At 45.2% G+C, this 25,145-nt stretch overlaps 1 long non-coding RNA gene across 1 annotated transcript in view; it reads right to left on the reverse strand.

Annotated features, from left to right (window-relative positions):
- Positions 1-6,699, reverse strand: part of LOC109284942 (uncharacterized) — a 57,412-nt gene extending 50,713 nt beyond the window's left edge. Inside the window, exons 1-3 of the long non-coding RNA XR_002092572.2 lie at positions 6,361-6,699; positions 5,891-6,125; positions 4,970-5,037 (exon numbers count right to left, since the gene is read on the reverse strand). This is a non-coding gene — a long non-coding RNA (uncharacterized LOC109284942). The remainder of the gene's footprint in view (positions 1-4,969; positions 5,038-5,890; positions 6,126-6,360) is intronic.
- Between the last annotated feature and the right edge of the window lie 18,446 nt (positions 6,700-25,145).

A 25,145-nucleotide genomic window follows, 5' to 3' on the forward strand; every position in this document is an offset into this window, starting at 1 on the left:
ATATTCAGAACTCTCTGCCCCAGTCTTTCTGCCTATGTGATGTTAGGAAATTTAGGGCCTTGTTACACGTTACTTGCTAAGCTGCACAAATGTTGTTCGGCTTAGTGTTGTTCAGCTTAGTGGACCAGTTACACCTTAGGGTGAAAAACCATCTCTATCCCTCACCTGCACAGTTGTGACTTGCCACTAGAGGCTTGGTGAGCAGGGGCTGGACCGACTCTGTATTTATTCAATGAATGTAGGATACGTCCAGTTAAAGAATGAGATGGGGGGATTTTCCCAAGTGGGGATTTTCCACTGAAAAGGAAAGCATGAGAAAATAAGAGAGATAATGTGATGGTTAAAAAAAGAAAAACAAAGGGGGTCTGTAAATATTCCTGTGAATCCTAAAGCTGAGCTCCTGAGAAAGCTCCTCACTATCTCCAGTGGCTGCGATGCCTCCCACTGCTGCCCAGACTGGATCACTGCTTGAGCTGTGAGACGCCCGATCCGTTTTTAATCTGGAGATCCCCCCTCCTTGCCCTATCCCTCCTGGTGCCACTGCTGTCTGGGCTGTCAGCTGACCAGGTTGTATCCCTTTTTCTCTGGAGCTCAGGTGGCACCCAGGTAGCTGGCAGCTTGTCCAGTAGTGGTGCAGGGGGTGAGAGCTGGAGAAAAAAGGATCAGTCCCTCAGAATTCAGGTGGCGTTCAGCTAGCCAACAGCCCAGGGGTGGTGCAGGGGGCGTAGTCTCTAAAGAAAAAATAATTGGGCCCCAGAGCTTCCCATCCCATCCCCACCATGCCATCACTGGTTCAGCAGTGGTAGCAGCAGCAGGCAATGTGGCTTCTTGGCACTCTGGGGCTGTGATGCTCACTCTGCCCAACATCCTTGTGGGGGAAGAGGTGCTGTGCCTGTCCCTACTTCACCCCAGTGTCTCTGCTTGCCCTGACTCAGGAAAGGCCACTGCATCCTAGGATGCCGGAGGACTTCAATTTGGATGGAATAGATGTGGTAAGCGGCCACATCTTAATGGAACAGGCGCAAAATTAGGTGGATTAGAGATAATCATAGCCTGGAGGGGTGTAACTTTAAGCTGAATAACAAGTGCTTTAAGCTTTAGGCGATTTAAAGGTGTTAACGTGCAGCCAATCCAGGGGTTAAGAGCTCCAGAATGTAACGAGGCCTGTGGTCTCTCCATCTTGATGCATTTGTTGCTTCCCACAAAATGAAACTTGTTCTCTACCCCAGTCTTGCCCTTCTTTCCCAGACTGTTTCCTTCCAGAAGAGTTCTCCTTCTCCCCATATCCCTCCTTTAAACCACCTCCTCCCTTTTCTCCCTTCCAAATTTTCTGTCCCAGCTCACGCACTCATCTCTCACAGCTCTCTTTTCCTCAGCCCTCCTATGCTTTATTATCTATTTTTGTTGGTGTTCTGTCTCCTACTTCCTTTCCTTTCCTCTTCCCTGCATTTTTTTCTTGTGCCCTGATTTCCTATTTTTTCTTTCTTTTCTGACTGTCCATTTCCTGTATTTATATCATGCCTTCTTCTCCTTCAGTTTCTTTTCCATTATCCCTCAGCCCCAGTGGTTCCAATTCGATCTCTGGTCATGCACTGTACCTTCAGATCCAACAATCAATGCACCCTCTTGAGTCCCAATCCTTCTGCCTTTTCTAGCCCCCGTAAGTTATATTCGGCCTGCTGTCTTTCCTCTTTTTACCAAGTCTCCCAAAGGAATTCAGTCTGTCCAATTTTCTACCTGCAACAGTCTCCCCAGTATTATTCTCTGGTCCAGACCCATGTAATCGATTCCCCCAGTCATCTTCTACCTTCAGCTCATATTTTTCCCTCCTCAGCCCATGCTGTAAGTGCTCCTTCCTTCTCTGCTATCCCTGGCCCAGCCATAATCTTTTGTCCATAATGAGTTAGTATTATATTTCCCCCCAAATTTTCCCCATACCCAGATTCCTAACCCTTCTTTGTCCTTCATAGTTCTCAATTAGTATTCAACATTTCACTGCCCTCCTGCACATGCATCAGAAGTAGGAGGCAGCCAGCCCCTTAGCAAAACACAATGGGAATTTTTGGACATTGCATGAAGAATACAGCTTTCAACAATCATGAGCATTTGCATTCTGGGGGCCATTCTTCTCACCCCAGATGATTAAAGCATTCCCCCAAGGGTAGTAATTGAGGAACTAGAGCTGTCTTGCCAACAGATTCTCTTTTCTGGTCTCTGCTCAGAAGACCTGACTAGGATATTAGCTAGTCTTTGGGCCGGAGAATTTGGGCATACTAAATAGTCATGTTCCCTCCAGTTCAGGTATTAATTCAACCTTCTTGACCACAACAGGTGGTACCATTGAAATGGTGTGCTCAAGAGGTACATATCATGGGTCTCACAGGGCCTCCGGTTTCCAACTCAGCAGTGGCAGTTGTTAAGAAATATTTATAATTTTCCTTTTTTTTCCTTTTAGATTTTTTGTTTTTCCTTGGCACTGAATTGATCATATAAATGCTCCCTTTCAACCCTCGTCTTCCTTCTTTTTTTCCTTTGCCCTGTGTTTTCCATTCATTGCCTGCATATATATTAACAGACTCATTTTACAGCTCATGCAGGAAGAAAATTCCCCTCTCCCACCTCAGCAGCAAACACACATTAACATTAATGGGAGATGTGCGTGCATGCAGACTTGAGGAGGAGAAACAGGCTGGGTCATGATTCTGTGGCTCGTAGCACCAGTTGCTATGTTACCTTCTTTATTTTTGAACCTCCTGTTGCTTTTAAACAGAAGCCTGGCAATTTGTGGCAGGTTTGAAAGGCATACCTTCATTTTCTCTGTCGTAACTACTGGCAGGGTTGCCACATTCATAGGGATGAAAGCAGCATGACAGTAGAGGAGAACTGAAAATGGCAGCTAAGGACAGAACTGTGTTGTGGGGGATTTCTTTGAACCAATCTCCCTAAACGTTTTACACCTTCATGGAGCCCCCTTTCATGGAGCACTGCCATGTTCCAGAGAGAAATCTCTTAAACACAATACAGAAAAAAGCAAACCAATTAAGCCACCCCCAGAACGAGTTAATTATGTCTCAGCCTTTGTGAACTACAGAGTATTCTGCTAAGCACGTGAAGCAATCCCCATGTAAAACTCAACTGGGAAAGGAACAACCTGATGGTCTGGAACAGAATCAGAGGGACATAAAAAGCTCATAGTGAGAAAGCTGGAAGAACTGGCCTGAGGTTCTTCATAAGTGGCATATCCATCTACGTGACACTGGTCAGGCCGCAGCTGGAGTACTGTGTCCAGTTCTGGGCACCACACTTCAGGAGAGATGTGGACAGCATTGAGAGGGTCCAGAGGAGGACCACTCGCATGATCTGGGAACAGCAGGGCAGACCCTACAATGAGAGGCTATGGGACCTGAACCTGTTCAGCCTTCACAAGAGAAGGCTGAGGGGGGACCTGGTGACCGTCTATAAACTCACTAGGGGGGACCAGCAGGGTTTGGGAGAGACCCTGTTCCCCCTAGCACCCCCCGGGGTAACAAGGAATAATGGCCACAAATTGTTAGAGAGTAGGTATAGACTAGACATCCAAAGGCACTACTTCACAGTCAGGGCGGCTGGGATCTGGAACCAACTTCCAAGGGAAGTGGTGCTGGCTCCTACCCTGGGGGTCTTTAAGAGGAAGCTGGATGTCTACCTGGCTGGGGTCATTTGAGCCTGGTTTTCTCCCCTGCCCAGGGCAGGGGGTTGGACTTGATGATCCCTTCCAACCCTACTTCTATGAATCTATGAATCTAGCACTGTCAGCTATGAGAGGCAAGTAGAATTTAAAAGAAACAAATACAACAATCTTATTTTAAAATGCGATTGCATAAAAAGAGCCTCTACCTGCACCTCACATACCTTTTTGTCATGTCTTTGACTATGCAAATTTAAGGCAGATTTCATAGATTTCATAGATTTTAGGGTCGGAAGGGACCTGTTAGGTCATCAAGTCTGCCTCCCTGCCCTGAGCAGGAAAGAGTGCTGGGGTCAGATAACATGATCACCTTTGCTTCATCTGCACCCTTAGCCATCTCACAGACTAGGGTGCAAGGGAAAAGCAATTCAGCTCAGGATAATTGCTCCAGAATGATTAACACATTGTACTTGTGCTGAGCCATCGAGAATTATATTTGTGCATTCTTTGTGTGTTGTTTTACCTCACCTGCTATAAAAGCTATCCAGTCGTAACATGAGTTACTCTGTCTGTGCATAAAAACAGAATTACATTATGCTGATATTACTAGAGGAAGCCAAGTTTTATGCCTACCAGCTCTGCAAAGCCAATACAAAGGGAAGGGAGCGAACTGGAGCCAATTATGTCTTTTCCTGTCATCAAAAATAACACTGGCTAGATCAGCTTGATTTTAAAATTTCCCTAGTTCAGATGCTGGCAAGTTGGAAACCTTGTTTTTGGCTAGTAAGCAATGCCCCACAGCAATACTTTCACAGAAAAAAACTGCCTGGCTATAACCACACTTCTGTACTTCAGGCTTTTTATCCACTAACTTCAGTGGATGAATTGACTTCATTATATACAAGTCTTTGCATTAATCATTTGGAGATGCTAAAACATGGGATTCTTTTTAATGGACTGCTAGACTTGCTGTCTGGGATTCTTAGAGGTCTGCTGCATTGGTTTTGAAAAAAAGAAACCCCAGCACCTACATTCATAGCTAGGCAGGCTAGACATCATATAGCGTGTCGCGTGAACTTCCATATAGCCTTGAGGACAGTAATGTAAATACAAATATTGCATATCTTGGCTCACTAGCCAATATGCTGAGAGCCGAGACAGTGACATCAAAAGACATTCTGAGCAAGGACTGTAGGCCCTTGTACGGCCTGTAAATATTTTTCAAATTTCTTCTCTTGCCCTCATCAGCATGACCTCCCTTGAAATGAAAAAAAACAAGCAAGTTCACAGTGCAATACTTACATTTATGTTTGGTTTGTTGGGTTTTTTTAAACATTCCAGGTTTTGGTTCCATCTGCGCAAATCAAAAACTATGATGGGATAAAACATAAAACCTTATTAAAAAATACTAAGCTAAATTATATGCAAATTAAGGTTTCATTGTCTTTCATCTCATAATGGCTAACAACACTGCAGATGACAACTTTCTTATCAAAAATAGTTTCTAATACAAATTGCTTTTGACTGTATTTATGGTGTCACGTTTAATCAGTTAAATTGTCAGGCTAATGCACTTTTACAATCTGCATTGCACAGAAAAATATAATGAAGAGGGGCTGGGGTGCAATTGCTGCAGGCTTAAACCAGCTGTCTATTTCATGCCAATTATTATCTGTTTAGTAAGTTTACTTTCCTACCCACCTTTGGCAAATGCTAAGTATAAATGGACTGTTTATTCTGAAGGAGGCAGGATCTAGAAGAGAATTACTCTACTTAGACTGAACATTTGCCTATGTGATTACACTCACCCTACTGAGGAATTAGTAAATACAAGCTAAAAATAACCATTGGAGTGCAGATACCCTTTGTAATTGTTGCTCTACTATTATGTCACTCTCAGGTAGAGTTAATGAAAACACTCTATTTGTGTGATTTAAGGGCTTTATTCAAGACACTTTTATCCCTGCAGGGGAATTTTCTCTCTGTGCATACTCCCTTTCTCATACGCACAACCCTTCTACAAGGACAGAGGCATTACCGGCATTCAGCATTCAACTACCATTCTAAAACTCAGCCACACGCTGGCATTTTCTGCACAGTTTTCCCTAGTGCATGTTAGACAGGGTATGTGAGATAACAGGTACAGCTATTTCCCCTATACAGAAAGAGCAAGCGTTTAAAAGCACATAGTGCGGATCTGAAGCAGGAGAAACTACACCTTACGTTAATGGTCTCCCAGATGAGCACAGCAAATCCACTGCACCAGTCCAGTCCTGCACATCCCTTGTGATCCAAATCCTTTGCCCAAGATGCTGCTCTTGCAGACTTGAGCAGTGAATCAAGGATACTACCAGAGGAAGTGCTGATTCTGAAGGTCATTCAACAACGTGAGTTGTTCCATAGTTACAAGGTCTGTAGCAAGTAGAGACCTGGAAGGCTACCCTGTGGTGCATTGTGGCTATGGGACAAGGTAGAGAGAAGCCAGAGGAATGTTACAATATTTTGAGGGCTATGTCCTCAGCTCTTTCAAGCCAACACGTAATCAATGGAGCTAAGCTGATTTTTTCCCCACCCCTGTCTTTTGCCTTCTTCACAACTCACAGGTCCTGATATTTTGAACTGAATGATTTTGAAGCTTCAAATTAAGTTTATTCTTAGTTTCTGATTTGGATGTAATAGGCCAGAGCACTTACCGCTTTGTAGAACTGAGGCCAACATGAACTTTAAAGGGTGAAAAATTCTAGCCCTCTTAAGTCGTTGACAAATACACCCACTGATTTAATGGAGTCAGTATTTCACCCCAGGTGTTTGAACACTGGGCTGGGTTTTCAGAGTTGCCTATTGGGGATGGGGTAGTTCAGCTCCTCTGAAAAGCAAAGCTACTGGATCCATTATATTGAGGATTTCAGCATGTAGAACCAAACAGCTGCTTTGATGGGTATACCCCTATGCCTTTAGAGCTGTGTGGGCTATTCTTAATGCAAATCAAGGAGTACCGCATAGCCAAAGTTCTTCAAAGCACTTGACAAACAGCCACTGAAACATAGAAATAAAAAAAGTAAAGACCCAATGTCAAAAGCAATCTATGATGTCAGCATGGTTCTTGCAAGAATTATGGTTTATGGTCATTTGATATTTGTTTGAAATATCCATGACATCATGAAAGTGAATTGTGAAACCAATTTCAGGGAGCTGTAGGAATAATTGATTTTTTCAGTTCACTGGCTAAACCAAAATACTGAAAAAAGAACCCTTTCAGGTTAACCTAAAATAAAAATTCTCTGGTTTTTTGGGTTGTTTTTTTGTTTGACAAACTGAAAAAAAAAAATTTACATCAGCAGAAACATTTCATTGAACACCAAATAAATCTTCTTTCTTTTTTAGGTTTTTCCTTAAAACATATATAAATGTGGTTTCAACACATCATTTCTAAATGACAAATAAAATAGCTTCTTTTTTAAATGAAACGTTTTTTCTGTTTTCTGGGCAAAACCATTTGCTGAATTTGGCACAAATTCATGAATAGTTTTGGACAATTCAAACTTGTATCTTTTTGGTGAATAATGTGTTTAGTCTGAAAAATTTCACACGGCTCTAACCCTGAGTTCTGCCCAGTAAAACCAAAGTCTACATGGCTGGCTGATAGAAAGTAGGAGCTGATTAATAAAGGAAAGGATCAGTGAAGACTCACTGGGCATGTCTATACGAGACACTAAATGCAGAGTAGACTAATTCTACTGCGCATTGCACGTCATGGCAAAAGTCGTGCTAATGAGCTAACGTGCAGCAGAATCAGTCTACTGCGCATTAGCAATACTGAAAAGGCATGAGCCAGCACTACTGCGCTATAGGGCTGGTTACCGCGCATTGAGTTAGTATCTGTATACAGGTACTAAATTTAATGCACAGTAACTATGACACATTAATGCACATGTAGACACTCCCACTGAGACTCAAATTCCTCTGAGAACTGAACCATGGTAATGAAATTTCTCCTGTTGCTTTTTAACATGGACTTGACACCTGGGTAAGTTATGCTTGGTTTGCAAAAGTGATCTCAGGCATATCACCTACTAAACTCATACTGTCCACTCTGGTCACAAAATCAGAGCTCTAATTACTGACACTAAGCTGAGACTATATGGAACGTAAAACAATTCTGACGATATAATTTTATCTATTGAACATCCCTGCTTTTCCATTTGTTTCCCATCACCCACCTGTAATATTTCTCCCAAAGTACGCTTATTAAGCAGCAGCCCGACATATGATTTATAGGCAAAGCTGCACCCAGGTAGAATATTGTTCATGATGTATTAGCAGATATTTAAAGCTAATTGTCAAGGTTGTTTTCCCAGTTATGTACCATAGTATTGGAGTGGTGGGGGAGGGATGAATTGTACCTTAAAATATTTATCATCCTGACAAAATAGCAAAGTGTGGGGGGAAAAAAAGCACATCTGAAAAAAGCTTTACATCTACGTAATTCAAACTATAATGGATTAAAATGTTGGCTTTTAAGTGACAGCAGCTGGCTAAGTGCTGGAGAGTCATATGCCCTATAAAAATTTACATATGAATTTACTTTGACTGAGGTGTGTCTCAAACTGGCAGAGTCAATTAAATTACCAAGTACTTCCCCGCAAGATGCGCACCCTCTGTTGAGAGCCAAGTCCCCACAAACAGGTTCCTCTACTGCTGGGTACGGCCCTGGTACATCTGGCTAGCCTGTCATCAGCTGCTGGCCAAGTAAGATCTAGCTTGTGGCAGAGGGAAGCTTTGACTTGCTAACCTGCACATAGACAAAAGTGGGTGAGGAGCCTTAATGCCCCAATGTTTTCTCTGAGCATCAGTATCCTGGTGGGCATCTTCAGAAACATTCCTGGCTCAGGGAGCTAGCCTGGCAACCCTTCCAACCTCTGTTTGAGCCTCTCTTCTCTCACTCCAGTCTGAAAAATGTAATTTGCTGGCTGCTTCATCCTCAGTGTCATGGAAGTGTCTTCTTCCCAGTCCCAACAAAGATGCCCTGTCCACAGAGGAAGAAGCTTGCTTCTCTAATAGAGAACCCTAAGTCATCCTTCATAGCACACAAGGTGCCATATGATTCTTGAGAAGAGGACCATCTCCCTTTCCCCGGGCACCATTCAGACAAGGCATACATGAGCCTTGCCAATGAGCAAATACAAGGCAGGATTATGATTCTTCATAGTTATTTTATGCTGCCTCAAGGGGAAGGATGGTTCTTGTGGTTAAGGTACCGATCTACGCCTCAGGAGGTCTGGGTTCTGCTCTCATAGATTCATAGACATTAGGGCTGGAAGGCACCTTGGGAGATCATCGAGTCCAGCTCCCTGCCCCAGGGGCAGGAAGTCAGCTGGGGTCAAAGGATCCCAGCAAGATAAACACCCAAATGTCTCTTAAAGGAGTCCAGAGTAGGTGCTTGCACCACCTCTGGCAGATATCGAAAAGATCCTCAGTTTCCTTTGCCTACGTAAGCTCAGTTCTCCAGTTGTGGAGTAAGGGAAATACTTCCTTCCTCTCACTTTGTATCTGTTCAGTCTACGTAAAGCAGGGGTGGGCAATTATTTCAAGCAGAGGGCTGCTTACTGAGTTTTGGCAAGCCATCGAGGGCCACATGACAGGCAGCCAGGGGCAGATAAATATTCATTTTCTAAATTTCTTGGAGGGCCTGCAGGCTGGATAAAATGGCCTGGTGGGCTGCATTTTGCCCACCCCGATGTAAAGTATGAGCCCTTTTGGGCAGCACATGCCTTTAACCATGTCTGTGTAGTGTGTCTAGAATAATGGGACCACAAAATGTTTAGGGTCCTCAAGGTACAACAAAAAATACCTACATTTTATAGAGCTTATATGACTTACACAATAACTGGTAAAGATCACAGTCCTCTGAAGGATTAGGCACATTTAAAGAACACATGTACTCTCTCAAATCAGGTAGAGGAATAATGATTTTAAAATTCCAGTTGTAAAACTCTATTGTGTACTTAATACATAAGGCACTATGCCTCAGTCATTTATCCCCCACGCATTTACAATCTATATTAGAAACCTGTATTCTGGAAACTCTGAATTAACACCTATTAAACACCATCTTAATTCAAAATATTAAAAAGCATAGCTTATACAATAGGTTTAAACTTACGTACACAGGTTAGTCACACAAGGCAGTTATATGTTCCAGTTCTGTTTCTTGTGATAAGACTAATTTTTAAATTCCCATCTATGGGAATCCTGCTTTTCTGGTTGAGAAAAAATATTCAGGAGAACAAAACCCAATTTAAAAACATTATAAAATGGAGGCAGCATTTATCTTCTCAGTGTTGGGTAGCAAATTGTATTTTTTAATGTGATGAGTTAAGAACATCAAAGAGGAAAGGACAAAAGAATTAAGTTAATAGAGCTAACTAATAGTCCTTTTCTTGAGAAATATATATATATATATATATATATATATATATATATATCCCACTATATATATAGTGGGATTCATTTTCTCAAATCCCAAAAGACTGATCTCTTTTTATTTTTTTCCCTTTCAGAATGCAATTCTCATTCTTTTGATAAATTTGAAGGATTTTAATTTCCTTTTTCATTATGGTTAGAATTATAAACATAGGTCTAAACTGGATTTCCGAGGATTAGGTATTAAACAGAAAGGCGCAAGTCATATACGTTAATTCTAAGCAATTTTTTTAAGGTACAGAGTCAAAAGGACACTTAGCACTGTTAAAGAAAACAGTAAGCAACAGGAAAATGTTTTGCTGCCCATTCTTTGTTCAACGTTGATAACTGGGGGCTGAAAATACACTATTTATATATTTTTTGAAATGTGGATAATCTTGTCTTCTTCCAAATGCTGCTGCTAGAATTTTTTTGATGCCTGCATAGATTAATATCAAGTACATGACACATTCAAGATCAGGAATATCAATATTTGGACATTTCCAGTATGAAACCTTTGGTTTCTGTAGATCCTGTACCATCCTCAAAGTCCTGTTGGGTGTTACAATGAGAAGTTCCTCTTCTTTAGGGAAATATATTTAGATTCCTCCCCAACCCCCCAAACATCATTCTAGGTTTTACATTTAGTATAAAACCTCAAAACTATAGTGATTATTTTTATTGTAGTTGTTCTTTTCAGAATTATAACTACATTTTACACTATGTACAACATGCTTGCACCCACTGCAGTCAATGTCAAAACAACTCTTAACTCCAGTCTTACAGTACCAAGATTTATGAGTAATTGTAGTATAATTTGCCATGCCTGTTCTTAGCTTGACACTGATTTCTCGAGCCAGCCAGCACTGCAGTATCTTTCTGGGCAAACAGTTTGGCCAGTGATGAGGACTCCTAAGGTACCAGATATTCTTACCTACCATGTCTTGGTATAAATTAATTAGGGGAGGAAGATGGATCTATATCCTTTTCCGGTGTCTTATGCCTACGCAACGTCATTAGGTCTTGGGGCTCCGTCTCCTCTATACCCCACTTAACACCAACCTGATGGTGCACAGTCCTTTTATAACAAACGCTGTCTGAATGCAATTTCTTTTCCTCCTCTAGGTTCGTCGTTGCTCCAGCTCTGGCTCTTTGGGTCAGGCATCCGTACCTGGTCCGCTGGTAAGTAATTTGACTCCTTTGAGTCAGCTTGTGACGTCTATGGGCCCTACGTCTGGTACCACCCTTCGTCTGGTAGCCCCTCCCCCTCGTCCCGCCTGCCATGACTTGGATGTTAAGTGATTCGAAGGAGGGGTTCAGTGGAGATCTTCTGCCAGAGGGGCTTGCCCGACGTGAAGGGGGGTACTCACAGTTGGGTCCTCAGATGTTCCACGGGGCTCCGCCACCCCTACACCCCGTCCACTCCCCAACCGGTCACTTGATGAGATGGTCATCCACCGCTACTTGCAGCCCTTCTTATTGACAGGCCTCCCCGAGACCAACGGTCGTCTTCAGGCAGCCTGGCTCAGCCTCCGCCTGACCCGGCCGCTAGCTCAGGTCTTTTCCTTTCTTCTCTCCCCTGTTCTCAAAAATACTGCTCCTCTGGAATGGGGGAACTTCCTGAGTTGCTGCTCTGGTCCCAGCAACCCCTGGGGGTCACTCCTCCTGCCCCCAATGGGGCTTCCGGCTCTCGCCTCAGCTGCTGGGCTGATGCCCAGTTGCCTGCCTGAGGCTCTGGCTTTGGGGAAGCAGCAGCAGCAGTGACGTGCTGCACGCCTCCTTTCCCCTCATCTGGCTTCCCCCCTACCGTGGGGTTTGTCGGGGCTTTTAAACTTCCCACGGCAGCTGCAGTGGCTGCCGCGATTGGCTCAGCTGCTCCCCTTGTCGGGAACAGCTGTTTAAACAGCCGGCGTAATGGCGGCCGTGTCTGCTGCTGCAGTCCCAGCTCTGATGCCGCCGTCCCTCCCGGGGGTGAGTAGCCTGGCCCGTGGCTTTCTTGAGGGGGTGTTGTTGCCCCCTTATCCTGCATATCCTCTGCCTGCACCCATGACGGCGGCCCGTCGCCGTCACACAGCTCCATGGAGTCACCCTCCTGCTTTGGGCCTCCACTAGTCACCCCTCCTGGGGCAAACTGCCTCACAGTGCGGTCTCTGCCAGTGCGGGGAATTCACTTCCGGTCCCCTGTTGCTAGTGCTCCGTGTGGGTTTTTTAAGAGCATCCAGGTTCTGGCTGGTGAATCACCACTGGCACGTGCTGACAAAGCGTGTCCATGCCGGCACCAGATGTTCCTGTTGTTGCTTTGTCTTCTGGTTCTCTGGACGGTCGCCGCACCGGTCCCATCCATCTGATACATCTCTTCTCCTGGCAGCCTCTCTCTCACTGCCACATGTAGGAGTTTACTGGTGTCAGATGTTCCTCCAAGGGCACATCCACACACAAGTATGAGTAGCTTGCTACTGATTTGCCTTAAGTCTCCTAGAGTCTAGTTTCCAGCTGCTAATGTGTGGGCCCAGTTGGGCTATTGGACTTCTAAATGAATTATAATGAGTGTGCCATAAGACTATCACAACACTTAGGCACAGCTCCATGGATCTGTAGTGCCTGAGGAGGTGAATGTCCAACACTGTGCTCCCTTCAGGGGATGTTGTGTGTGAAGGTGGGATATGGAGACAAGTTGTGGTATTGGCCCTCCCTTTACCTTATAGTCATTGTGGTTCAAAGGACTAGCAAATGGCCCATTCGATCCTACAAGATTCTTCAGTGGCAATGTGTAGATGCAACCATGGAGAGTCGGTTTTCAAAATGTGGTCTTTCCTCTCATTGGCCTTGTGTACCACGTGTTGGCAAAATGACTATACGAATGTTTATTTCTGAGTCTCCCAATACTACTCCAAGACAATTATTCATGTCTGTAAAAACACATCAAGATCTTTGGAGGAAATAAACCCTATGAATTATTCCCAGGTCTGAAAACTGATTAGGACCATTCTGAAATAAATCCTCTTAGCTAAAACAACAGACTAGTGGATCACATTGCTTCTGCCTGAAAGCACTTATCACTCAGACCACCTCCTTGGAAATCAATGGGAAAACTTCCACCAATTCCAGTGGAGGCAGGATCAAGCCCATAGTTTTTCTTCAGTAAATTATTTATAACCAAAGCTGACGAGGGAGGGGAAAGAAAAAAAAAACTTTTCTGTATTTTAGCCCATGGATTTCCCAATATTTTCTCCCTAATTTTTGAAGCAAACAAGCCCATTTCAGTTTTGAGAACTTGCTTGCCTTTTCCTGCACCTGTCAGGATGCTGACTTTTCCAGGCAGAGTATACCAAGCCACAGTGCCTACTCTCAAAGCCTTGCCAGTTGCCCTCTTATTAAAATGGCCGTCAGCAAATCACACGCAATTGCCCCACTTGGGGCCTTTAATTCATGGAAGCCTCATTAGTAAAGACTCACTGTATAACGTGCGCATGAGGAAGCTGAAGCCTCAACTTCTAACAAAATATTCTCAGTACTATTCTCTTCATGCTTCATTAATAAAGAACAAAATGCCTCTAGACTTTTTGTAACATATGCACTGAGTGATTTCAAACCAGACTGAAATTCTTTTCAAATGAGGGTTATAATGTACTTGAGCAATAAAAATGCACTTTTTTATTGCTTAGCTTGTAAAGTTGTTTCCATGTTCCACTAGGACAAACCTATTTGTCATTTTTGCAAAGTATAGCTTATTACTTTGATGGCTTTTAGGAACTTTCATTTTAAAACTTTCTAGTCAAGGTTGAATGTCTCCTATACCTGGATTATGAGTTTAGGTAATTGATGGTGAGGTATGGGACTCTCACGTTTGCTATAGGAAAACATTTTTTGTTATCACACATAAGAGATGTAAAAAAAAATGCTGTAAGCCATATTAAAAGCTAGACTTCAGAAGCAACATCTACCTACATGTCATTTGCGTTTATCTTGTTCAGATCACAAATAACTGTTTACTAGTAATATCAGCTGGTCCTGGAATAAAGCATCCCTTTTTGAAGAAATGTTTCACAATCATTACACATCACCGCAAGAAAGGTCGAAAATACCCTTTCAGTTTCTTTGCAAAAAATGGATTTCAGCAAAACCAAAAGATGCCTCTAGGTTTAACCTTGAATGCATGCAGAACACCTGATATAATGTCTTTAGGAGCCTCATAGTGGCTCACATCTCTCATGAGGGTATAAGCATCCTTACAGAGTTTGATGAGGGTTGAGGGCTGGAGTTGCTCAATACCTATTCATGATTTGGCTCCATTATTGGATTTTTTTTTCACTGCAACTATACAAACTGTTTCCAGTTTTTTTTGTTTGCTTCCGTTCCAAGGTGTTCTGGTCATATAGCAACACTGATATAATACAGCCAAGGATAGGAGTACTTTTCACCTTGTTCAAAACAGAAATCAGGCCCTTCACCTGAGATCAATACAGTAAGTGACCCATTCAATCTGAGGGCAGAGGGTATTTAGTAGGGCTTTGTGAAGCTTCAGTCCCTGATTCAATTCTGCAGAGATTCATCCCTATTCAGTGGGTGAATCTCTGAATCTGAATTGAATCAGGGGACCCTTTAATTTCTCTGAATCGAACTGGAAACCTCCAAATGAATTGAGAGAGATTTGGAAGATTTGGCGATTCAGACATAGAGACAGCTTTAAATGTTTTTTCTACATACCTCTAGGTACCAGGTGGCTTGTGAGTGCTCTGATGCCAGGGCACATGGAGGGTCCCACAGGAGCACAGGGGGCTCCCCAGAGTGCTCAGTAGCGGACCTGGAAGTGGACCAGAAGCACTTCTGGTCCACTTCCAGGTCCACCGGAGAGTGCCTGGGGGGCCCCTCTGTGCCCCCCTGGCTCAGACACTGGTGCCTCCTGGGTCTGGGGGGGTCACCTGGGGCCCCCCGGGGCCAATTGCTGAGCCAGGGAGGTGTGTGGGGGGGGGTGCGCTCCCTGGCAGACCCAGAAGTGGACGGGAAGTACTTCCAGTCCACTTCCAGGTTCACCATTGGGCACATGGAGGCCCCCCACACTCCTGTGGGACCCTCCATCTGCCCCAGCATTACAGAGATCACAGGCTGTTCTGGTACCTCGAGTTATGTAGAAAAAATAGTTAAAGCTGTGTCTATGTCCAAATTGTTGATCCTCCAAATCAGCGTCGAATCTTCAGATTCGGATTGGGCTGAATCGAATCAGGGACAGTGATCTGTATCAACAAATCGAATCACTGTCCCTGATTTGGGTCGAATCCAAATCTGAATTGAATAGGGCCCATTTCATGCACACCTAGTATTCAGGGCCACAAAAAAATTCTCACCATCTTTCAAGATGAGGCCTCTCACAAATTGTCTTGTCTGGGCTGTGCTAAATATTCCCAAGTAAAACAGGGGTTTTACCTTAAGCCATTTTGAAGCCATTTTCATTCATCTGATAAAAACTGAAGGCATATTGCCAGTCTGGCAATGTCTTTATCTTTCCTTGAAGGAGTTTTATATATTCCTTCTGGGGAATTTAGGAGCAGGAAAGGGAGGACATCTCTGATTCAAATAACTTTTCAATAGGATGACTGGAGATAAATGAATCCCATTCAATGTTGATTAAGCTGGATAAGATGCTTCAGAAAAATGTTGACAGGAATTTCCCTTGAAAAGGGTAGGAGAAATAGTGATATTATTACTGGTATTTGTAGTATGGCAGGTATGTCAAGTGAAATCAGAGACTCACTATGCTAGGCACTGCACATCTACATTAGTAAAAGACAGGTTTGAAGACAAGATAGAGCAAATGGAGGAAGAAAGGCAGGATTATTACGATGGGTCCACAGAGCAGGACTTTCAGACTACCTTTCTGAAATGACAGCATTTACCCCCACTATTACCAATATAAAAAGTACACAGTATAGACAGCAAGAAACGCAATGCAGTATACAAGAAGGGACCCAAGAAAGTGAGTTGTTCTATGATCAGTTTAGTGAGATCCTTGATTTTATATATGTCCCTTTCATTCTGTGGTGATGAGCAAAATAAAAATAAGTTGGCTGTCAGATGGGTACAGACACTGATCAGGTAGAATCTGTTGTCCGATTCTGTTACAAATAAAAAGCAAGTATAACTTGCTGATGACACATATGATCTCTGTCTCTCTGAGGGTGACAGGTACTCTGATATCTGTCTGAAAGTGACTGAAGAAGTGTATTTGTTGTCAGTGTTCACCCCTGGTGGTAATGGGAATAAAGTATTCGAAACTTTTATTAATTAAGCTGAAAGTTTCATAGATTTCATAGATTTCATAGACATTAGGGCTGGAAGGGACCTAGGAAGATCATCGAGTCCAGCCCCCTGCCCAAAGGCCAGGAAGTCAGCTGGGGTCATAGGATCCCAGCAAGATAAGCATCCAGTTTGCTCTTGAAGGTGTTCAATGTAGGCGCTTGAACCACCTCTGGTGGCAGGCTGTTCCAGACCTTGGGGGCTCGGACAGTAAAGAAATTCTTCCTTATGTCCAGCCTGAAACCGTCTTGTAGTAGTTTATGACCATTCGACCTAGTCGTCATCCCTTGGGGCGCTCTGGTGAACAAACGTTCCCCCAGATACTGGTGGTCACCCCTGATAAACTTGTAGGTGGCCATCAGATCACCCCTGAGCCTGTGCTTTTCCAGGCTAAAGAGCCCCAGGGCTCTCGGCCTGTCATCGTAGGGTCTGCTTCCCTGACCTCTGATCATGCGCGTGGCTCTTCTCTGGACTCTCTCAAGCTTCTCCACATTCTTTTTGAATTGTGGAGCCCAAAACTGGACGCAGTACTCCAGCTGCAGCCTCACCAAGGATGAGTACAAGGGGAGAATGACGTCCTGGGATTTGCTTGAGAAGCATCTATGGATGCAAGCCAGTGTTTTGGTCACTTTACTAGCCGTAGCATCGCACTGCAGGCTCATGTTCATCTTGTGGTCAATGATGACCCCCAAGTCTCTTTCTGCCACGGTGCAACCCAACATAGCACTGCCGAGCCTATAAGGATGCTGCGGGTTTTTCTTCCCAAGGTGGAGAACCTTGTATTTATTGGCGTTGAACACCATCAGATTCTCGTCCGCCCACTTGCTGAGCCTGTCCAGGTCAGCCTGGATCACCCGCCTGTCTCCTGGTGTGGATGCTTTGCCCCAAAGTTTGGTGTCATCGGCGAACTTGGCCAGTCCGCTTCTGACAATTGGCCAGTTTCTCCAAGAGGTGATCATGGGAAACCAGATCGAAGGCTTTTTTGAAGTCAAGATATAGGACATCAATCTCTTCTCCCTTGTTCAGGTGATAGGTCACCTGGTCGTAGAAGGAAATGAGATTGGTCAAGCAAGACCTACCCACAACAAACCCGTGCTGGCTATCTCTTAAGATGTTGGCGTCGGCCAGTCCATTAAGGATGGCCTCTTTAATAAACTTTTCTAAGATCTTCCCTGGGATAGAAGTCAGGCAAATGGGCCTATAGTTAGCCAGATCCACTTTCCTCCCTTTCTTGAAGATAGGCACCACATTGGCCTTCTTCCAGTCTTCGGGCACTACACCAGAGCGCCAAGAGTTTTCAAAGATCCATGCTAGAGGCTGGGCTATGATGCTCGCCAGCTCCTTGAGTACCCTGGGGTGAAGATTGTCAGGGCCGGCTGACTTGAAGGTATCCAGCTTCTCAAGATGTTCCTTCATGAAGTCAGCATTAATGGAGGGCAGGGGATCACCCTCACCCGGACTTCCCTGTCCCGTAGTGGGCATGGGCGTCCCATGGGACTGATGAAAGACCGACACAAAGTACCCATTTAATAGGTTGGCTTTTTCCTGGGTGTCAGTTGTCAGTTGCCCCATCTGGTTCAGCAGGGGTCCAATGTTGCCTCTGCTTTTCCTCCGGCTCCCCACATATCTGAAAAGGACTTTTTATTGTCCTTGATGTTCAAAGCTAGCTGGAGTTCAGTTGCAGCCTTGGTTTTCCTGGTCTGCTCCCTACAGGACCGGACCAGTGCAGAATAATCCTCCTTGGAGGTGAATCCCGTCCTCCATCCTTTGTAGGCCTTTTTAGCCTCAGGAGGTCTGCTAGGTCCCTGGAGAGCCAGGGGGGCTGCTGTGCACTCTTGCTGCCTTTCCTCCGAGATGGAATAGACTTAGTTTGTGCATTGAGGATCGCTCCCTTGAGGAGCAACCACTCTTCTTGAACTCCCCTCTCCCTGTGGTCATGGTCCCTTAGGGCCTCACTGACAAGCCTCCTGAGCTTGTCAAAGTCGGCTTTCCTGAAGTCAAGGACTTCCGTGTTGCTGACTGACTTGCCAGCTTTTCGGCGGATGGTGAAGGTGATCAGCTCGTGGTCGCTGTCACCCAGCTTCCCATCTATCACTAGGTCACCGACTAGGTCATCCCCAGTAGCCAGTACCAGGTCGAGCAGCGCTTTGCTTCTCGTTGGCCCATAGACTTCTTGAGTCAGGTAGAGGTCATCCACGCACGAGAGGAAGCTTTGTGACCGCTCAGATTTTGCTGAGCGATCCTCCCACGAGATGTCCAGGTAATTGAAGTCACCCATGACAACCATGGTCCTGGAGCATGCGGCCTCAGCCAGTTCCCGGGCAAACTCCTGGTCAAGCTCAGGACTTTGGGTGGGAGGTCTGTAGTAGACTCCCACCATTGTGTCCCCTGTGCCGTGTTCCCCATGGATTTTAACCCAGAGGGTCTCCAGCCTTCCACCCTGGTCACCAATATCGGCTTGCAGGGACGTGTAGCTTTCCTTAACATAGAGAGCTACACCCCCGTCCCTTTTCTCTACACGATCCCTCCTGTACAGGGTATAGCCATCTATACCCATGGTCCAGTCACGGGTGGAGTCCCACCAGGTCTCCGTTATCCCTATGACATCATAATTATTTTCATGGAGCAGGAGGATGAGCTCCTCCTGCTTATTCCCCAAGCTCCTGGCATTTGTGTACAGGCAGGCAAGTGTCTCCTGGGGGCTCCTTCCTTGCCCACAGATTTTACCAGGGCTGGGGCAGGGGTGGGCTCGCTTAAGTGCCTTGACCCGCTGGCTTTGCAAGGATTGCTCAACGGGCCAGCAGTGGCGGTAGTCCCCCCGTCCCCCAGCGGGCTTAGTTTAAAGCCCGGTGGAGCAGGTCAGCCAGTCTGGCTGAGAAGAGCCTCCTCCCTAGGGGAGAGAGGTGGAGACCATCTCTTCCCAGCAGCTCGCTGCCTCTCGCCAAAGAGCGGGCTGTGGTCATGAAAGCCAAAGCCTTCCCGACGACACCAGCGCTGCAGTCTTTGGTTGACCACATAGATTCTCCTCTCCCTCCTCAGCCCATAGCCTGAGACTGGGAGGATCGACGAGAACAGCACCTGTGCCCCCAGACCCTTTAGCCTCGCTCCCAAATCCCTGTAGCGCCTCATGACCTGGCTGGGAGTGCTCCGAGCCGTGTCATTGGTGCCCATATGAATAAGGAGCATGGGATAGTGGTCTGTGGGTTGGAGGAGCTTTGGGATCCTCTCCGCAATGTCCCGGATGCGGGCCCCCAGGAAGCAGCAGACTTGCCGGGCTAAGAGGTCGGGGCAGCAGATTGCCTCCTCAGTCCCCCTCAGGAGGGCGTCTCCCACAACAAACACCTTACGTTTTGTCTTGGGGAGAGCAGGGGCGGTAGCTGCAGTTGGGCCCATGTTGCCTGTGGGGGAGTGGCAAGAGGTGCATACCTGTTGCTCAGTTCTGGTGGGGGAGGGTCCTTGGTGCGGCGGGCCTTAGGGCCCTTGACCACCTTGGTCCATGCCCCTGGCTGGACAGAGCGGGAGGTCCCGGAGTCCTCCTTTGGCCTGGAGGGAGACTGTGGTCTACCCTCCGCCTCCTGGGGGAGAAGGGCCTGGCAGTAGGAATCTATCTCCTGCTCGCAGTCCCTGATGGCACGCAGTCTCTGGACTGTGGCCTGGAGCTCCTCCAGCTGGCGTGCCAGAGACCCCAAAAGGGAGCAGAACCCACAAGGGGAGGTAACCATGCTCTCAGGCCCCAGAGCCCAAAAAAGGGACAGGCAGCCCCCGCAGCTGAGAGCCAGGGGCTCCGTCTGCGTGGAGCCCGGAACCAGGGGCTCCGTCTGGGTGTCCGTCTCTGAGGTGCCAGAGGGGAGGGCCGTGGAGCCCGAGGGGATCCTCGGGGTGCGACGTGTGCCCATCCGTGTCATGCCTCCGGGAGGCTGGCTACAGCTGGGACTGTCTACCCTGGGGGGTGCACAAGCAGGGTCCTGGGCCCTCCCATGCGAACTCCGTGCTAATTCACGCGCCGGCAGAGAAGCGCGCCTGTTTGCGCAGCCTGTTCGCGTGGCTCCCTGGGGGGCTGGGCCAAGTAGGGGCCTGGGAAGGGCTTGACCCGGCCCGGCTCCACTCAGCCGCCTCCTCCCACTCACTAAGGGGTTAGCCCCCTCTCTCCACGGGCCCCGCTTACCTCTGGCTGTGCTGGGGGTTGGTAGGGGGCTCAGCGGCTGCTGGAGGGTTACTGGGGGGCTTTGGGGGAGCAGGGGCACATTGGGATTTCACCCGCACGTCTCTCGCAGCTTCCGAGCCTAACTGGGCTATTTGTTTGAAATATTTTCATAACTCAGCGTATGTACATTTAATATGCTTCACTTTCATCGCAGGAGTCATCAACTGTGTTATTTATATGCTTAAACTTAAGCTTGGTTTAGGATTGGTTTAATTTTTTCCATGGAAACTTCCCCTAACCGATGGAAAATGGGATGTTTGGGGAAGAAAAACAAAAAAATTCTGCAAGAACAGAAAAGATTGGAATTTTGGCTTCTTTCGGCAGGAGAGTTTGGGTTTTAGCAGCTTTCAGCCCCTTAGATTTTTAATGAAAAGTCAAAAATTTCCATAGGAATAAAATTCCCAACTATAATAAGATTATGTAATTGCTCTTATTACTTTCTATTACATTACATTGTAGGCATCTCAATTAGTAATATTTAGCCTTACAAACAACCAAATATAAGCACAAACGGCATTTATGGGTCTGTAGTTTTATAAACAATGGTCTGTACATCTTTTTGTATTTGTTACTCATTAATAGTTGCAATGGCCTGGCTTGCCAACTGATATGAATTGAATTTGATGGGTAAAAGCAGTGAATTAAGTTTTGCATGTACAGGATATTTTCCTATATTTGGCCAGTGAAACAAAAAGACTTCCTAGAGTGAGAATGTTATTAAAATGCTAATAGATCTTATTCTAATAAGGATGTTTGCTCAGACCCCAGCGGGGAACAGATACATTTTCCAAAAGTTCTAGGTGCATGTTTTTAACTTAAAAAGCATCTCTTTGACACCAATTCCAAACAATCCTTTGAAACAGGCCAATATCATTTAATAAACCCTATGCAAATTAAGAAAAAGGAAAAAATAGAGAGGGTGAATGAATTTATTTAAATATACAGTACTATATATATGCTGTAAACACATGTTGTATATGTTGAACACAAAACAGGCTGCTAGGGAACTTCTAGGAAGAACAGGTTAGAGCATGTTACCATGCAAGGTTGTATTACTCGTTACTCTAGATTTTAACCTAATAGTTGCTTAAGGCATCAACTGTGTGTGTGTGTGTGCGCAAGTGTGTGTGTGCATGTGTAACAATGCAGGTGTGCACCCGGGGCAGCTGCCACACAGGGGCAGCAGCAACTTCTGGTTGCTGCTGCACTGCTGGTGCAATGATGTGGCTGTAGCAACAGCCATTTTTTCCAGCCTCCCCTTCCCCTGCTTCAGTTGGCACCTGGGTTGGCTGCCCCATTGCCCCCCCCCCTTGTTATGCCACTCTTGGGCAACTGTGGCAGCCAGGGCATTAACAGCAGTAGCTGCCTCCATTCTCATGCCCCCCTTGAAATTGGTAGCTGGGAGTTAATGCCTCCCTTGGCCATTTTTGGTTATGCTACGGACTTATGCCAAATAAATTAAACAAATGGAGGGTGATTTCTGCATGGTCAGGAGATAATCCCTTTTGGGTCACTCAAGAAGCCCTAGGTCCGGATCTGAACTAGGGACTAGAGGTAGGAGGGAGGTCATAGTTTGGGCCCAAACGATGAAGAAGACAGGGCAAGTAGCTGGATAACTGCTGTGTAGGGAGGGGAATAGAACAATTCAGTGTAGCTACTGGTTGTATACTTTATAATGTAGATGAATTCAGATAATCCTCTGGATAAGGGGAGCAGAAGGATGGCTTATATTTCTCTTTTCCCACTATCAACTGCACAAGAGAATAGTCTGGACAGGACATACATTATCTCAGTTCCAAAAAATGCTGCTGTAAGGCCCAAATGTATGCTCATTAGTTAAATGGGTGGACCAGAACCAGATGCTGTTCAACACTGAGAAGTGTAAAGTGCTCCATTTGGAGAGGAAAAATCCACGACAAACTTACAGGCTCGGTGGTGCTACGCTAGCTAGCACCATGTCCAAAAGGGACCTGGGGTTTATAATTGACCATAAAATGCATATGAGCTGCCAGTGTCATGCTACAGTTAGCAGAGCAAACAATACGCTGGCATGCATCAACTGATCCAACCCGATCAAAATTAAGGAAGGTATTCTCCCACTCTACTTGGCACTGGTGTGGACACAGCTGGAGTACTGCAACCAGTTTTGGGCGCTGCACTTCAAGAAGGATGTGGAAAAGCTTGAGAGAGTCCATAGAAGAGCCACTCATATGATTAGAGGCCTGAAGAGCAAGCCATATGAGGAAAGGCTGACAGATATGGGACTGTTCAGCCTGGAAAAGAGAAGACTTCGGAGGGATTTGGTGGCAGCTTACAAATATATCAGGGGTGAGCATCAGGGGTGAGATGAACCACTAAAAACACTTCACCAAAGTGCCCCAGGGGAAAACCAGGAGCAATGGTCATAAACTCCTAGAAGGAGGTGTCAGACTGGATATAAGGAAAAACTTCTTTACGGTTGGTGTGACCAGACTCTGGAAAGACTCCCAGTGGGGGTGATGCAGGCGCCTACCCTGGAGATCTTCCAAAGGAGACTGACTGCACACCTTGCTGGGGTTATATGACCCCAGCAGTCATTCCTGCCAAGAGCAGGGGGCTGGACCTGATGATCTCATGAGGTCTCTTCCAGCCCCAAACTTCTGTGAATCTGTGAATCAATATTCTATATTAGATTCAAAGATTAGTCATCTACAAGAAATTAATGCAAACCTTTATGACCAGCCATTTTGAGTTGGTCTCAATGTAACAAGAAATAACTTCAAAAATGATGAAAAGAAGGCAATTCTAAATATGTTGCTAAATGACCCAATCCTATAGCCAGTGAAAGGAACAGCAAAGCTGCCATGGGCTTCAGCGGTCCAGAATGGGATCTCTTAACATTTTGCTCATTCTGTGCTTCAGAACTAAAACTCTGTGTGGCAAAGAAAGATGAGAATTCAAGAAACCTGTACAAACAGAGCCCAGGTTTGCCCGAGAGCTGTAACCTTATAGAAACCTAATTAAGCAAACAGCACTAGTGTTTGGAGTTGGAATCTCTGTTTAAACATCCACTGGTTACTTTATTTGAGAACTGAAATAGAAAAGGAGTTCACATGCTGATAGAAACCAAAATATGCTTTTGTTTTTTCCCCCTTTCTGCACTTTGAGTAAACTCATGGGCAGGTTAATTGGGTCAAGTGTGACAGGTTGCTGGGGAAAAGCAGTTCCAATCCTTGTATTTTAAACCCCATTCTTCACACTCAAGTCACAGACTTCTGCCCTAATTTGTGGAAATACTCCCATTCATCCTGAGTAATGGGATCCATTACATCAGGGTGAGGAGGTCTATGGTGTTTTAGAGTTAAGTGCCATATCCCTTTAAATTTAAGGACCATTTTATAAGTAACTTCCTTAGGCTCCTTTGAAAATTGAAGTCGAAATCTTGAAACTTATATGTCCATTTTGCATGTACATGGGTATTTTTATTCATCCATTTCATACAGGACATAATCTTCCACATCCTCAAGTAGGGCATAACACCAGCTATATGTCAGAGAAGGTGTAAGAATTCAACTTTTCCAATGGACTCCTGAAATAAAGCTGTTATGGGTTTTTGCTCTCCTGAAATAAAGCGATTGTGCCTCCTGGAAGTGTATTTTGCCAAGGGACATTTGAACTGAAACGGCGTATGTTCTCTTTTTTTTCTTTTTTTTTTGGGTGGGTGGGGGAATGCAAGGGCGGCAGGGGGGCTTTATTTTTGCAACAGAAATATAAAAACAAAATAATCTATTTTTTTTTTACAGCTCCCACAATCAAATTGGTAAAGGGATGCATGCAAATTGATACGATAAAATCCACAAATTGAGTATATCTCAGAAGTTTCTGATGAAACAATTACCAGATAGTGCTCATTCATCAAAACTTGTGCTTGCATCTATCAGTTATGGATTACGGTGCATAGACTTTACATCAAGAAGGCAAATGCACATTACTATTACATTTTTAAAACCCCACTTGACTACTGTATAAGTCAGCTAAAACATTAAATGCTTATTTTAATGAATGCCCTATCATTTTTCTCCTGGGTGACTGTCAGCAGTCTCCTGGAGATTTATATCTAATTCCTGGAGACTCCAGGGCAATCCTGGACATTGGCAATCCTATTTCTAAGCTTCTGGCTCCATATCAATCTACTAGAAACACCAGGACAATAGGATGATTGGCTGAAGAGGCACAAGTAACCCAGCTCAGTTTCTGGCCTATGAGCCCATTGCCTTCTGTCTGTGGGCCTCTTCCTCCCCACGTCCCTCAATTTGTGGCTTGGCCTGGGGAGCACAAGCTCTTTGGAGAAGGGACTGATGTGTGTATATATAGGACTAAGCACAACAGGGATATGATCTCATCCAAGACTTTTAGGCACTAGCAACTTTAGAACAAAGAATTCTAGTTATAAAAAGCATAACAGACCAGAAAAAAATGAATTTTCTCATTATTGAAATCATTGCCGGTTCAAAAGAGAGGGCCCTATAACCCTCTCAA

This window comes from Alligator mississippiensis, chromosome 13, assembly GCF_030867095.1.
Source record: "Alligator mississippiensis isolate rAllMis1 chromosome 13, rAllMis1, whole genome shotgun sequence".
In the NCBI taxonomy this organism is placed as follows: Eukaryota; Metazoa; Chordata; order Crocodylia; family Alligatoridae; genus Alligator; species Alligator mississippiensis.